The sequence below is a fragment of the Podarcis pityusensis genome (assembly GCF_964106645.2).
Source record: "Podarcis pityusensis genome assembly, chromosome: 3".
Taxonomy (NCBI): domain Eukaryota; kingdom Metazoa; phylum Chordata; class Lepidosauria; order Squamata; family Lacertidae; genus Podarcis; species Podarcis pityusensis.
Window position 1 is genome coordinate 117,651,557 of NC_138026.1, and position 12,094 is coordinate 117,663,650.

Genomic DNA, 12,094 nt, shown 5'->3' on the forward strand with positions numbered 1-12,094 from the left:
AATGTTTATTCCATTACATCACAAGGGCATGGTGATCTATGGGCAGGGTGCTTTAGACCAGGAAGGTCTGTGTTCTAATCCACACATGGCCATGAAATTTACTAGATGACTTTGGACCATGCACATTCTCTGCTAGAGCTACTGTGTCATGGTGATGAGAAGCGAGGGCTGCAGATATCCAGGTTGCAATCTCTGCCCAGCCATGAAGCACATTGGGGTGACCTTGGGAAAGTCGCCATCTCTCAACCCAGCCAGCACACTCTGTTGTTGTGAGGATATCAGCTGTGGATCAGCCACATACAGTGCCTTGAGCCCATTGGAGGAAAGTGTTGGAGGGGGATTTCCAGCTGGTGGCAGAGGACAGAGTGACTCCAGGAGACATAGGTGTAAAAACCCAAACTAAAACGAAGACTTTATTACTAAACAATAAACACAAACTCTGGTGGGTGTTATTCCTGCAGGCAGGCTACAAAACTCAGCTTTTTTCCTTTATAGCAACGGCCAGCTGCAGCCAATTAATCCCAGAAACCTCTTAAAGGTATACACACATGTTTCTGTGCCGAATGTTCCCTAACAGAAAGGTGCAATAAATTTGTTGGAAGCTGCCCTGAGAGGCTGGGGCAACCCAGTCAGATGGGTGGGATACAAGTAATTAAGTAGTAGTAGTAGTAGTAGTAATTAGGTTTATCTCATGAAGTTGTTGTGAAGTTAAAATGGGGTCAGCAGGAGAGGGCATACTTTGTAGGAGGTGCAGTATATCTGTATCTCTTACTATAGAATAAAATTGTAAGTCGGCGTCACTCTGTTTTCATTGGCTGCTTTCCTAAGGTTCTAAAGGCAGGAGTGGGATGAGGATGCTCTGAGAAAACAGTGTGTCAATGCGGTCTTGGGAGAGAAGCAAATGAGGGTAGGTTGCTACAGGCTTTTTAGCCCTCTGGTGGTTAGCAGGAGGAAAAGAGAAGGAACTTGGGAGGGCAGGTGGACCTCACTAGGGGGCATTTGGAGGGATGGGGGAGCAGAGAGGTGTGTGGTAATGTTAGGTCCCCAATGTTGGTGACGTAGGGCAGAATGCTGCAGAAGAGGAGGAACTGGGGAGGTAGGAGGGGGAAGGGGCTGGGGGTAAAGGGTTCATTTGCAGTGCTGTGGATAAGCAAGATGGAGCACTAGGATGAAAGAAACTAGGTTGTGGGTCAGGGGGAGGGAGATTCTGGATGGTAGTCATGTCTGTGGTAAGTGGCTGAGGGAGGTTGAAAGGAAAGACTGGAACGGAAGGAGAGTGTTTATGACACTTTTAGGCAATGCTTAGCTAAATGGACTCAATATGGGGTAGCTTCCTATGTTCTAAAACACACACCCTACCTCTGGCCTCCTTTGGAAAAAGATGGCGGGTCTCAAACACCCAGAGATGGAAATCCTCCCATAGTAACTTGATATATTTCAGAACTCATTGCTGGAAAGGATATTGGAGGCAGCCTGGTCCAACCTTAAGCTCAGGGAAGAATCTCCAGCACAGGTTGGAACTGCAGCATCCTTAAGAGGTAACTATTCAGCCTCTGATTATACCTCTTGGGCTTCCCTATGAGGTCAGCGGTTCAAATCCCCGTGACGAGGGGAGCTCCCATTGCTCTGCCCTAGCTCTTGCCAACCTAGCAGCTCGAAAGCACACCAGTGCAGGTAGATAAATACGTACTGCTGTGGCGGGGAGGTAAATGGAGTTTCTGTGCTCTCTGGTTTCTGTTACAGTCTTCCATTGCACCAATAGCAGTTTAGTTATGCTGGCCACATGACCTGGAAAGCTGTCTGTGGTCAAACACTGGCTCCTTCAGTCTGAAAGCGAGATGAGCGCCGTAACCCCATAGTCGTCTTTGACTGGACCTAACCGTCCAGAGGTCTTCTACCTTTTACCTTTTACCTTTTACCTATACCTCTAGTAGAGAAGACCTCCCACATCAGACTGATCCACTGTCAACACAAAACCTCCTTGCATGTAGAATACTAGCTTTCAGAAAGGAAGGCTACAGAATGATGGGAACTGTAGCCACATTGGCTACTCCAGGTTTTGGATGTCTTGAAAAACACTAAAGCATTCTGCAGCAGCCAATTATCTGTTTTTCTCTTTAGCTTGATGGTATCCTAATCTCTGGATTAATTTGTAGTTTGAAACCCCCTTTGCTTCATCTTCAAAGTGCCTAATGTACACTATGAGCCTATTCATTTTTTCAGTTTGTGTTTTAAATCTCCCAACTTTTTTGTTGTTCCTACACTGTACATTCCTGCTCTATTGCTTGTTTTAAATACTTCTATTTAAAAATTAACAAAACCTCCACATTGTCCTAAGAAAGGTAGGCAGTTTTTGTTTTGTAAGAATGAGGAAATGCTGAGAGAGGCAACTTGAAACTGTCCTTAACGTTTGTGGTCTGTAACTGGGATGCTGTCTTTGTGGACACTGCTCTGACTGACAGACTGTAGCAATACCTTTCCAACGGCCTTTGATTTCGGCAAGTTTCCCTTCAACCGCTCCCGGTGTCACAACGTCCGAAGGATCCTATAAATATCGAAAGCTCCGTCTTGCCCTGGAAACCTTTGAGACTTGGCCTTGCTTGTAACACTGCATCCAGCTTTCCCGCATTGCTCCATCCCAGCTGAGTCATGAAGATCCTCCAGCTGTGCCTGGCAGTTCTCTCTTTGCTGCTCCTGTCTTCCTCAGGTAAGGGAGAGGGACACTTGTCAGCCAATGGGAAGGGTAAGAGGAATCAAGGCGTCCTTCTGTGGCACTGCAAAGGGAACAAGCGTTTCTCTCTAACTTTTATTCCATAGAAGGAAACTAGCTTGGTCCTTCCATCAGAAATGTGTTTCCCCAGAAGCTGCACCCTGCGCCATGCGCTGCAACTCCCATTGCACACTTGCGCAGAACTGTAGCAGCTCGTGTTCCGTTTCGAGATTTCTAAACCATTAAGCAGCTTACAAATGCTTTTAAATAAATAAAATAAATACAAATAGCCAGAGATGTTTCTTTAGTGGACACTGACAGCCAGAACAAGCTTGAACAAGCACCGGTGGCCTTCTAGCTAAATTTCAGGCAGAAGCATGGCCCAGTCAGTGGTCTAACTGGCTCAATACAGTCTACACTGACTGGCAGTGGCTCTCTGGGGTGCTAGGCAAGAGTCTCCCCAAACCCTCCTTGGAGATGATGAGTTGATGCTTGGCTGTTCCACTGAAGAGGGAAAATACTTGCTCTCTGCTGCCCCAGAGGGCAGGACTATTTGGATCAAGTGATACATAGGTTTCAGTTGAACATTAGAAAAACCTTCTTGATGGTAAGAGCAGCTGTGGTGGGCTCTCGCTCACTGAAGAGCCATCTGTTGGGGGATGCTCATGTTCTGGATTCTCTGCATTGTTCACAGGGTGGAGTAGATGACCTAGTGATGTCCTCCATCCTTTCCTATAAACCAATAGGAAACACACTCGGAATCCTGGTTTCCATGAAGGCAAAACAACGCCATCCTTGCACAAAAGGGATGCTTTGGGGGGGACCTCAAACACAGCAGATATTCAAAAACTCTTAAGGGTCACAAATAGACAAATAGACATTGTCTATTTGTGGGGGTGGGGACTGGAGAGGAGGGGCATGGAATGGTGTACCATGGATGAGGGCATGGGCAGCTGAGACCATGAAAAGGAGCACTCTGAACTATAAGCACTTTGTTGAAGGTCCCATTTCTGATGAAGTGATTTTTTTTTTTAAGTGATATTTATTAAAAGTTTAAAAATTACAGAAGAAAAAAAGAAATAACAATAAAGTAGAAAAAAACCAATAACAAAACACATAAAACATATAAAAACCATACAATAATACAGCAAAAAAAAAACAGACAAAAAAGAAACTAAAAAAACACATCCAATATTCCATGTCTTTGCCTTTCCTTAACTTATTTCATCGACCTCCTCACACCTCCCTTTTTTTGTATTCTAGTTCAATTCACTATTTCAGCAAGTTCTTCCCATCTTTCTCAATTTTGATTCTATAGTTTTAACGATCTAACCTTAAATTTTTTCAATTTAACCCAATATCAATCAACTTTTACTTAATTCTTTGTTGCATTTCTACTAAAACCATGTTAATTCATTCCCGCATCCTTCTAACACTCATTAATTTTACATGATGAAGTGATTCTAAAGCAGGAATGGGGAGCAACTTCAGCTAATGGCTCAACATCCAGAGAGTCCAGGAATCCCCCATTCCTGAACTTGTGTCTCCCTTTCTTCCTCTTTTGAATTTCCTCTCCTCTCCCAGTGGAATTTGCTGCCAAGGAGTGTGGTGGAGTCTCCTTCTTTGGAGGTCTTTAAGCAGAGGCTTGACAACCATATGTCAGGAGTGCTCTGATGGTGTTTCCTGATTGGCAGGGGGTTGGACTCGATGGCCCTTGTGGTCTCTTCCAACTCTATGATTCTATGATGCTATGATTCTCCCAAGCGTACAGTAACCTATTTTTCTTCCTCTGTGTAGGATCTGCCCAGCTAACACCAGCGAATGGTCGGCAATGCAGAGGCAACGGTGGTTTTTGCAGATTTAGAAGGTGTCGCCCACCCTACATTCAGTTTGGGAAATGTGGATGGCTGAGGAGATGTTGCATAAGGTAACTTCAGCTTACCAGACAAGAGATCAAATGAGTAGCCAGGATATAAGTTTCATCAAAGCTTTTTTGATGCTTGCTAGACTTAACCAGACGTTTCTTTAGATGTCTGAAGGCAGCCCTGTTTAGGGAAGCTTTTAATGTTTAATAGATTATTTTATTTTAATATTTTGTTGGAAGCCACCCAGAGTGGCTGCTGGGGAAACCCAGCCAGATGGGTGGGGTATAAATAATAAATTATTATTATTATTATTATTATTATTATTATTATTATTATTATTATGTTTACGGTATTATTCTAAGATTTATAGTTGGTCCATCAAAAAGACTTCCCCCAGGGCAACTTCCAAATGGCAATAAAATTCTATACATAAAGGGATAAAATATTAAAAGTGGTTCGTGGTGCAAGTGCTGCCTCTGGCAGCGATCCTATATAGTTCCATAGATCCAGCCCATTTGCAAAGCCAAGATAATGCCATATATAAAAATAATACAAACATTTAAAAACAATTCCCCAGATTAAAAAAAACAGCTAAAAGACTGTGGAAGCCCATCTATTGGAGGAAATGGATGCCTGTCCCACTAACCTCAATCTTCCAACCCCACCTGCCCAATTTCTTATCTGCAACCAGTGCGGGGTGCTGGCATAGTATATTGAGTTTATACCACTAGGAAATCTTGGAAATAACATCCTAAAACTTCCCCTTCTACTTCTTCTTTTAGGCCTATGATCCTAATTCTATTTTACCTACTCCCAATGCCCATATAGCGGGACGCGGGTGGCACTGTCGGTTAAACCACAGAGCCTAGGGCTTGCCGATCAGAAGGTCGGCGGATCGAATCCCTGCAGCGGGGTGAGCTCCCGTTGCTCGGTCCCTGCTCCTGCCAACCTAGCAGTTCGAAAGCACATCAAAGTGCAAGTAGATAAATAGGTACCACTCCGGCGGGAAGGCAAATGGCGTTTCCGTGTGCTGCTCTGGTTCACCAGAAGCGGCTTAGTCATGCTGGCCACATGACCCGGAAGCTGTACGCCGGCTCCCTCGGCCAATAAAGCTAGATGAGCGCTGCAACCCCAGAGTCGGTCACGACTGGATCTAATGGTCAGGGGTCCCTTTACCCTTCCCCTTTAATTCCCTTATCTTCAATTTTCCACTTCCCATTCAGTTCTGTTTTGCTATTGTGTCAAGTTGAGGTGGGACCTGCCCTGCGCTATATATATGACCGCTCCCAAGACCAAAAGGGGGGGTGCCTTTTGCGCAGTTGCACACAGTCGGCCCCCCCATCCCATGTGGTAGTAGAGCCTGGATATGCCCCCCCCCCCAGGCTGTACACCTGGAGCTAGCTGCCTACCTCTGCTACCTCTCAGTTACCCAATCCCAGCTGGGGGGGGGGTTCCCAGGATAGAGTTGGCCAGGTAGGGGGAGGGATCGACCAGCCCACACAACAGTGGGCGGAACTTACCTGGGAGTTCTCAGTCGGCTTCAGAGCTTCTCCCACCCTGCCCTCCCTTACTGAAATATGCTCTTTATTCAGCTCATAGTGGTGAGGAGGAATGAATGAATGTCCCCTCAAAGTATCTGCTTTATATACATTATTTACACAATGGGCTGCACATGATTGGCTAATTCCGGAATTCTACTGTAAGCCAATCAGGTTGTGGATTCACTTCTATCTGGAGCATGATTGGGTGGTTCCCGCCAACCAATCATACTGCTGCATTGTTCTAGGACCAATCAGCAGGTCGGAGCTAAACAGTACAAACTGAGAGCATTTGCAGATGACTTAGTACTGACGTTACAGGAGCCAGAATCTAGTACCAAAAGGGTTTTAGAATTGATTCAAGAATTTGGTCAAGTCGCAGGATTTAAATTGAATAAGGTAAAAACTAAGGTTTTAGAGAAAAATTTAGCACCAATAGAGAGAGAGAGGTTTCAGAATGAGACAGGTTTAACAGTGGTTAAGAAAGTTAAATATTTGGGGATCAACTTGACAGCAAAAAATGGGAACTTATTTAAAGATAACTATGAAAATGTTGGGCTGAAGTGAAAAAAGATTTAGAAATTTGGTCAAATTTGAAGCTTTCACTGCTGGGCCGTATTGCTGCGGTTAAAATGAATGTATTGCCTAGAATGTTGTTTTTGTTTCAAACATTGCAAATTGTGGACAAAATGGACTGTTTCAAGAGGTGGCAGAGAGATATTTCTAGATTTGTCTGGCAGGGCAAGAAGCCAGAATAAAATTTAAAATACTAACAGATGTAAAGGAAAGAGGTGGATTTGCCCTGCCAGACCTCAAACTTTATTATGAATCAGCAGCTTTTTGCTGGTTGGAAGAATGGCTGCTTCTTGAAAACACTGACATTTTGGACTTGGAAGGTTTCAATAATGTATTTGGATGGCATGCATATCTGTGGTATGATAAGGTCAAAGCACATAAAGCATTTAAAAACCATATTGTCAGGAAAGCATTGTTTAATGTTTGGATAAGATATAAGGATTTATTGGAAAATAAAACCCCAAGGTGCCTTTCACCGATGGAAGCGAAAGCCTTGAAAAAGCTCAATATGGAGGTCAAATGGCCGAAATATTGGGAAATTTTGGAACAAGATGGAGATAGATTGAAATTGCAGAGTTTTGAAAAACTAAAAAACAAAGTGCGAGACTGGCTTCATTATTATCAGATAATGGAGGCATACAATTTGGACAAGAAAATCGGCTTCCAGGTGGAAAAATCAAAATTAGAAACAGAATTGTTAGAACCCAAAACTAAAATTTTGTCAAAGATGTATACTCTTTGATGTATATGAAATGGAATACTCAGGATGAAACGGTGAAATCTGCTATGATTAAATGGGCACAAGATGTTGGACATAATATTATGTTTGCTGACTGGGAACAGTTGTGGACCACAGGTATGAAATTTACGGCATGTAATGCCTTAAGAGAAAATATTATGAAAATGATATACAGGTGGTACATAACCCCAGTCAAGCTTGCAAAAATCTACCATTTGCCTGATAATAAATGTTGGAAATGTAAAGAAAGGTATTTTGTAATGTAAAGAAAATGAAGGTACATTTTTTCACCTTTGGTGGACGTGCCCAAAGATTAAGGCTTTCTGGGAGATGATATATAATGAACTAAAAAAGGTATTTATATACCTTCCTGAAGAAACCAGAGGCCTTTCTCCTGGGCATAGTCGGCCAATCGGTGTTAAAAAAGGACAGAACTTTCTTTATGTATGCTACAACAGCAGCAAGAATACCCATTGCAAAGCATTGGAAGACACAAGATCTACCCACACTGGAGGAATGGCAGATGAAAATGATGGACTACATGGAATTGGCGGAAATGACTGACAGAATCCGTGACCAGGGAGAAGAGTCGGTGGAAGAAGATTGGAAGAAATTTAAAGACTATTTACAGAAATATTGCAAAATTAATGAATGTTAGAATGATGTTGGATTGAAATTAAGTGGTTTCTAGCTGTACAGGTACAAAAGAATATGGAAAAATTGGTTTTTAATATGTAAAAATTTAAAGTTATAATATATCAAGATTAAAGATTAGGATTAAAAAGGAGGGAAAGGAATTGTTGGATTAACAAACTTAATTGGAATACAAAAGAGGGAGGTATGAGGAGGTCCGGGAAACAAGTAAACGTAAAAGAAGTGAGGAAAAGATGGAATTGTTTTTAACTGTTTTTTCTACTTTGTATTTTTCTTTTTCATTGTTAATTTTTTTTTTTACTAATGTGATTTTTTTCCCCTTTGAAACTTTAATAAATATTATTTTTTTTTAAAAAGGACCAATCAGACTGCTGCATTCTGAATCCTATTGTTCTAGGACCAATCAGGCTGCTGCCTTTTGGATCCTATTGTTCTAGGATCAATCAGACTGCTGCCTTTTGGATCCTATTGTTCTAGGACCAATCAGACTGCTGCAGTTTGGATCCTATTCAACTCAGTACATAACACTTACTTAAGCCTCCTTTTGCAGGTTAACCTCTTCTTCACAGGTACGCGGGTGCTGCTATGTCAGGGTCGCTGTTGAAGGGCCGGAAATGATTTTTCCTGCATTGGCAGGTTTTGCCTTCCCCGTAGCAAAACGTCACAACTTTGGCTGTTTCAGGCCTTGGGTGGAATCTTTTAGTCTATCTTCCCTAAATGGGGGAGGGGGGCTGAAGCAATGACCCACGCCCCCCTTGTGGCGGTGATCCCAGGGTTCCCCATTAAAGGGGTTGTTTTGAGGGGAGGCATTGGCCATACGCCAAGAGGTTGTCATTGCTCTCCCCTGCGTCAGTGGCGAAATGGGGAGTGGGCTCTCTGCTTGAACAGACGTTCTCCAGAGGCAGCCCAATCCCCACATATTCTGGATAACCCTGATGTTCCCCAGATCCCCAGCCGGGGACTGGGAGGGATAAATGCCCAATGCTTAAGCCAAAGTCTCCCTACATCTGAAGTTTTCATAAAGTTGTGACCAAATTTTAATCCCATAACACATTGTCTTGAGTCATTATTCCACGCGAGTGTTGCCCAGGGTCGGGGGGGTCTCCACCTCTCCGTGCAATAGATACCAAAAAACCAATACAATATCTTCTTATCTCAAAGTTCATTGTCAGTAAAGGTAAAGGGACCCCTGACCATTAGGTCCAGTCTTGGCCGACTCTGGGGTTGCGGCTCTCATCTCTCTTTATTGGCCGAGGGAGCCGGCGTACAGCTTCCGGGTCATGTGGCCAGCATGACTAAGCCGCTTCTGGTGAACCAGAGCAGCACACGGAAACGCCATTTGCCTTCCCGCCGGAGTGGTACCTATTTATCTACTTGCACTTTGATGTGCTTTCAAACTGCTAGGTTGGCAGGAGCAGGGACCGAGCAATGGAAGCTCACCCCGTTGCGGGGATTCGAACTGCCAACCTTCTGGTCGGCAAGCCCTAGGCTCTGTGGTTTAACCCACAGCGCCACCTGCATCCCATTTCCTTTCAGTACTTTCCTGTAATTGTTTTCGCTCATTGATTCCCCGTACCATCAGTTCATATTTTTCTGAGTGCTTCACCTTCCTTTACTCTCTTTTCGATTTCGACATCTGATTCTAGGTGAAATGGGAGTAACTCTGGTATTTTTCTTTTCCAGATATCTCAGGAAGGAATGATTGCTGCCTGCTTACCCAGGATCCTTTGAAAAATGGGAGATGTTCCCTCACCTTGAGAGCCACTGGATCCTGCTTAATCCCTTGCTGGAGACGCCTTCTGCTTATTCCCCAAAGCATCCAAATAAAAATTAATAAATGAAGACTTCAGAAAAATTCCATCAATTGTATGAGCTTGTTCCTTGCAATAAAAGCAAAATAAAACACTCCATCCCCTCTGTTTCCTATTTTCAGGTATGAGTGCTGTTGCTTTTGAAGCCAAAATGGCACATTTCACCTATGGGGAGGAATCCCCCCAAACAGCTCCAAGAGAAGGACTGAATGACAAGGAGGAGAAGAAAGGAGGAGGGAATGGGAATTAAGGAGTAGCAGTTTTATTCAGTTCACTTTTAAAGGCATTCCAACCTTATTTGCACTTTCTGAAGCAGCAGGTGAACTGAAACAGAATGTGAATACAGTGGTACCTCAGGTTAAGTACTTAATTCGTTCTGGAGGTCCCTACTTAACCTGAAACTGTTCTTAACCTGAAGCACTACTTTATCTAATGGGGCCTCCTGCTGCTGCCATACCGCTGCAGCACGATTTCTGTTCTCTTCCTGAAGCAAAGTTCTTAACCTGAAGCACTATTTCTGGGTTAGCGGAGTCTGTAACCTGAAGGGTATGTAGCCTGAAGCGTATGTAGCCTGAGGTACCACTGTACTCTGTGCTCTGAATTTTTCAGTGCAGTTCTCCAGCCACACAACTTGGGGGGAAATGTGTACAATTGGGGAAAGTGTGCCTAAGTATGCATATATTAATGAAAACAAGAATGCATTATATCAGGGAATGTTTCTATATTGCGGAATATTTAGTTGCAGAAATATGTAATTTGGGCAAAGTTTCATACAAAGAGGAAATTGCCACTGAAATGTTGATTTGTTTATTTTTATTTAAAAAACGCAAATTTATGTGGAAATGTGGAGAACTGGATTTAAGACTGGAAAAATGAGAAGCCGAAAGAAACCACAAGGGAGAGATTCCCCCATCCCTAGAAGGAAGGGATGAAAGGGAAAGTCCTAGAGACGGACATGGCTGGCTTGCTGGAGCAGAGAACAAAGGCACCTCCCCATAGCAACATTTTATTTTGCATGTTGGTCATGAAATCTCTAACCCACTCTTCTTCTCTTATATACGCTGGAGTATGGAGAAAGTAGGAAGCAAACAGTGGAGTCTCTCCCAATGCTTGGAAAATGTTCTTGCTTTCTGTTTCTTTACACTTCCAAGCCACAGTTTCTGGATTCTCCAGTAAAGATAAAGGTAAAGGGACCCCTGACCATTAGGTCTAGTTGTGGCTGACTCTGGGGTTCAGGCGCTCATTTCGCTTTATTGGCTGAGAGAGCCGGCGTACAGCATCCGGGTCATGTGGCCAGCATGACTAAGCCGCTTCTGGCGAACCAGAGCAGCGCACGGAAATGCCGTTTGCCTTCCTGCCGGAGTAGTACCTATTTATCTACTTGCACTTTGACGTGCTTTCGAACTGCTAGGTTGGCAGGAGCAGGGACCGAGCAACGGGAGCTCACCCCGTCGCGGGGATTTGAACCACCGACCTTCTGATCAGCAAGTCCTAGGCTCTGTGGTTTAACCCACAGTGCCACCCGCGCCCCAGGTTCTCCAGTACGGACTGACAAAGACTTCCTTGGCCCACGGTAGATGATAGCCAGCTTGCTGATATTTGTAGTTTTGCCTTCCTTCCAAGAGGTGGAGGCAGAGACTCGCTTTCCTTTGCGAAAAAGTCAGAAGCAGAAGGAAAGGAAAGGTTCCCCTTTGGTGGGTGCATTTCAGTAAACAGAAAAAAAGAGAGAGAAAGAGAGACAGGGACAGACAGAAAGCAGGGGAGCTCTGGGGTCTGGTTTTATTCTCTGTGTTACTCAGAGATGTTTAACTTGAACAACAATGATTATTTTAAAGGCTTGAGTTCTTAATATGGCATAAGCCAGGCTTCCCCAAGCTAGTGGCCGGGTTGGGCCTTATCATCCAGGAATTTGTTTTTGTTTGTTTGTTTGTTTGTTATTAAAAATATTTCTAGACAGTGGTTTGCTTTTTTATTTTTTTAAAAAAACCCAGCATGACAGTAAACAATTTACATTAGAGTCACTTTGATAAAAGCAAACTTGAATTGATTTTAAAAGCATTTATAAACCACGTAACATTTTAAACATCTGCAAGCAGCACACCATACTAAAAGCAAATAATGCCCTTAAAACAGCAATATATCAAAAACTAATTAAGTAGCAGTATAAAAAGGTTTGGATGGGGGGAAATCAAACAAAACAA

General features: G+C 43.4%; 1 long non-coding RNA gene across 4 annotated transcripts; it reads left to right on the forward strand.

The window, feature by feature from the left end:
* Positions 1 to 73: 73 nt before the first annotated feature.
* LOC308474719 lies at positions 74 to 9,987 on the forward strand. Of its 4 annotated transcripts, XR_013984889.1 has the most exons (4): positions 74 to 442; positions 2,463 to 2,707; positions 4,508 to 4,637; positions 9,766 to 9,987. It is a non-coding gene; the product is annotated as an uncharacterized lncRNA (long non-coding RNA). The 4 variants fall into 4 exon arrangements; XR_013984890.1 differs by lacking the exon at positions 2,463 to 2,707; XR_013984891.1 differs by lacking the exons at positions 74 to 442; positions 2,463 to 2,707 and adding an exon at positions 671 to 907.
* The last annotated feature ends 2,107 nt before the right edge of the window (positions 9,988 to 12,094 follow it).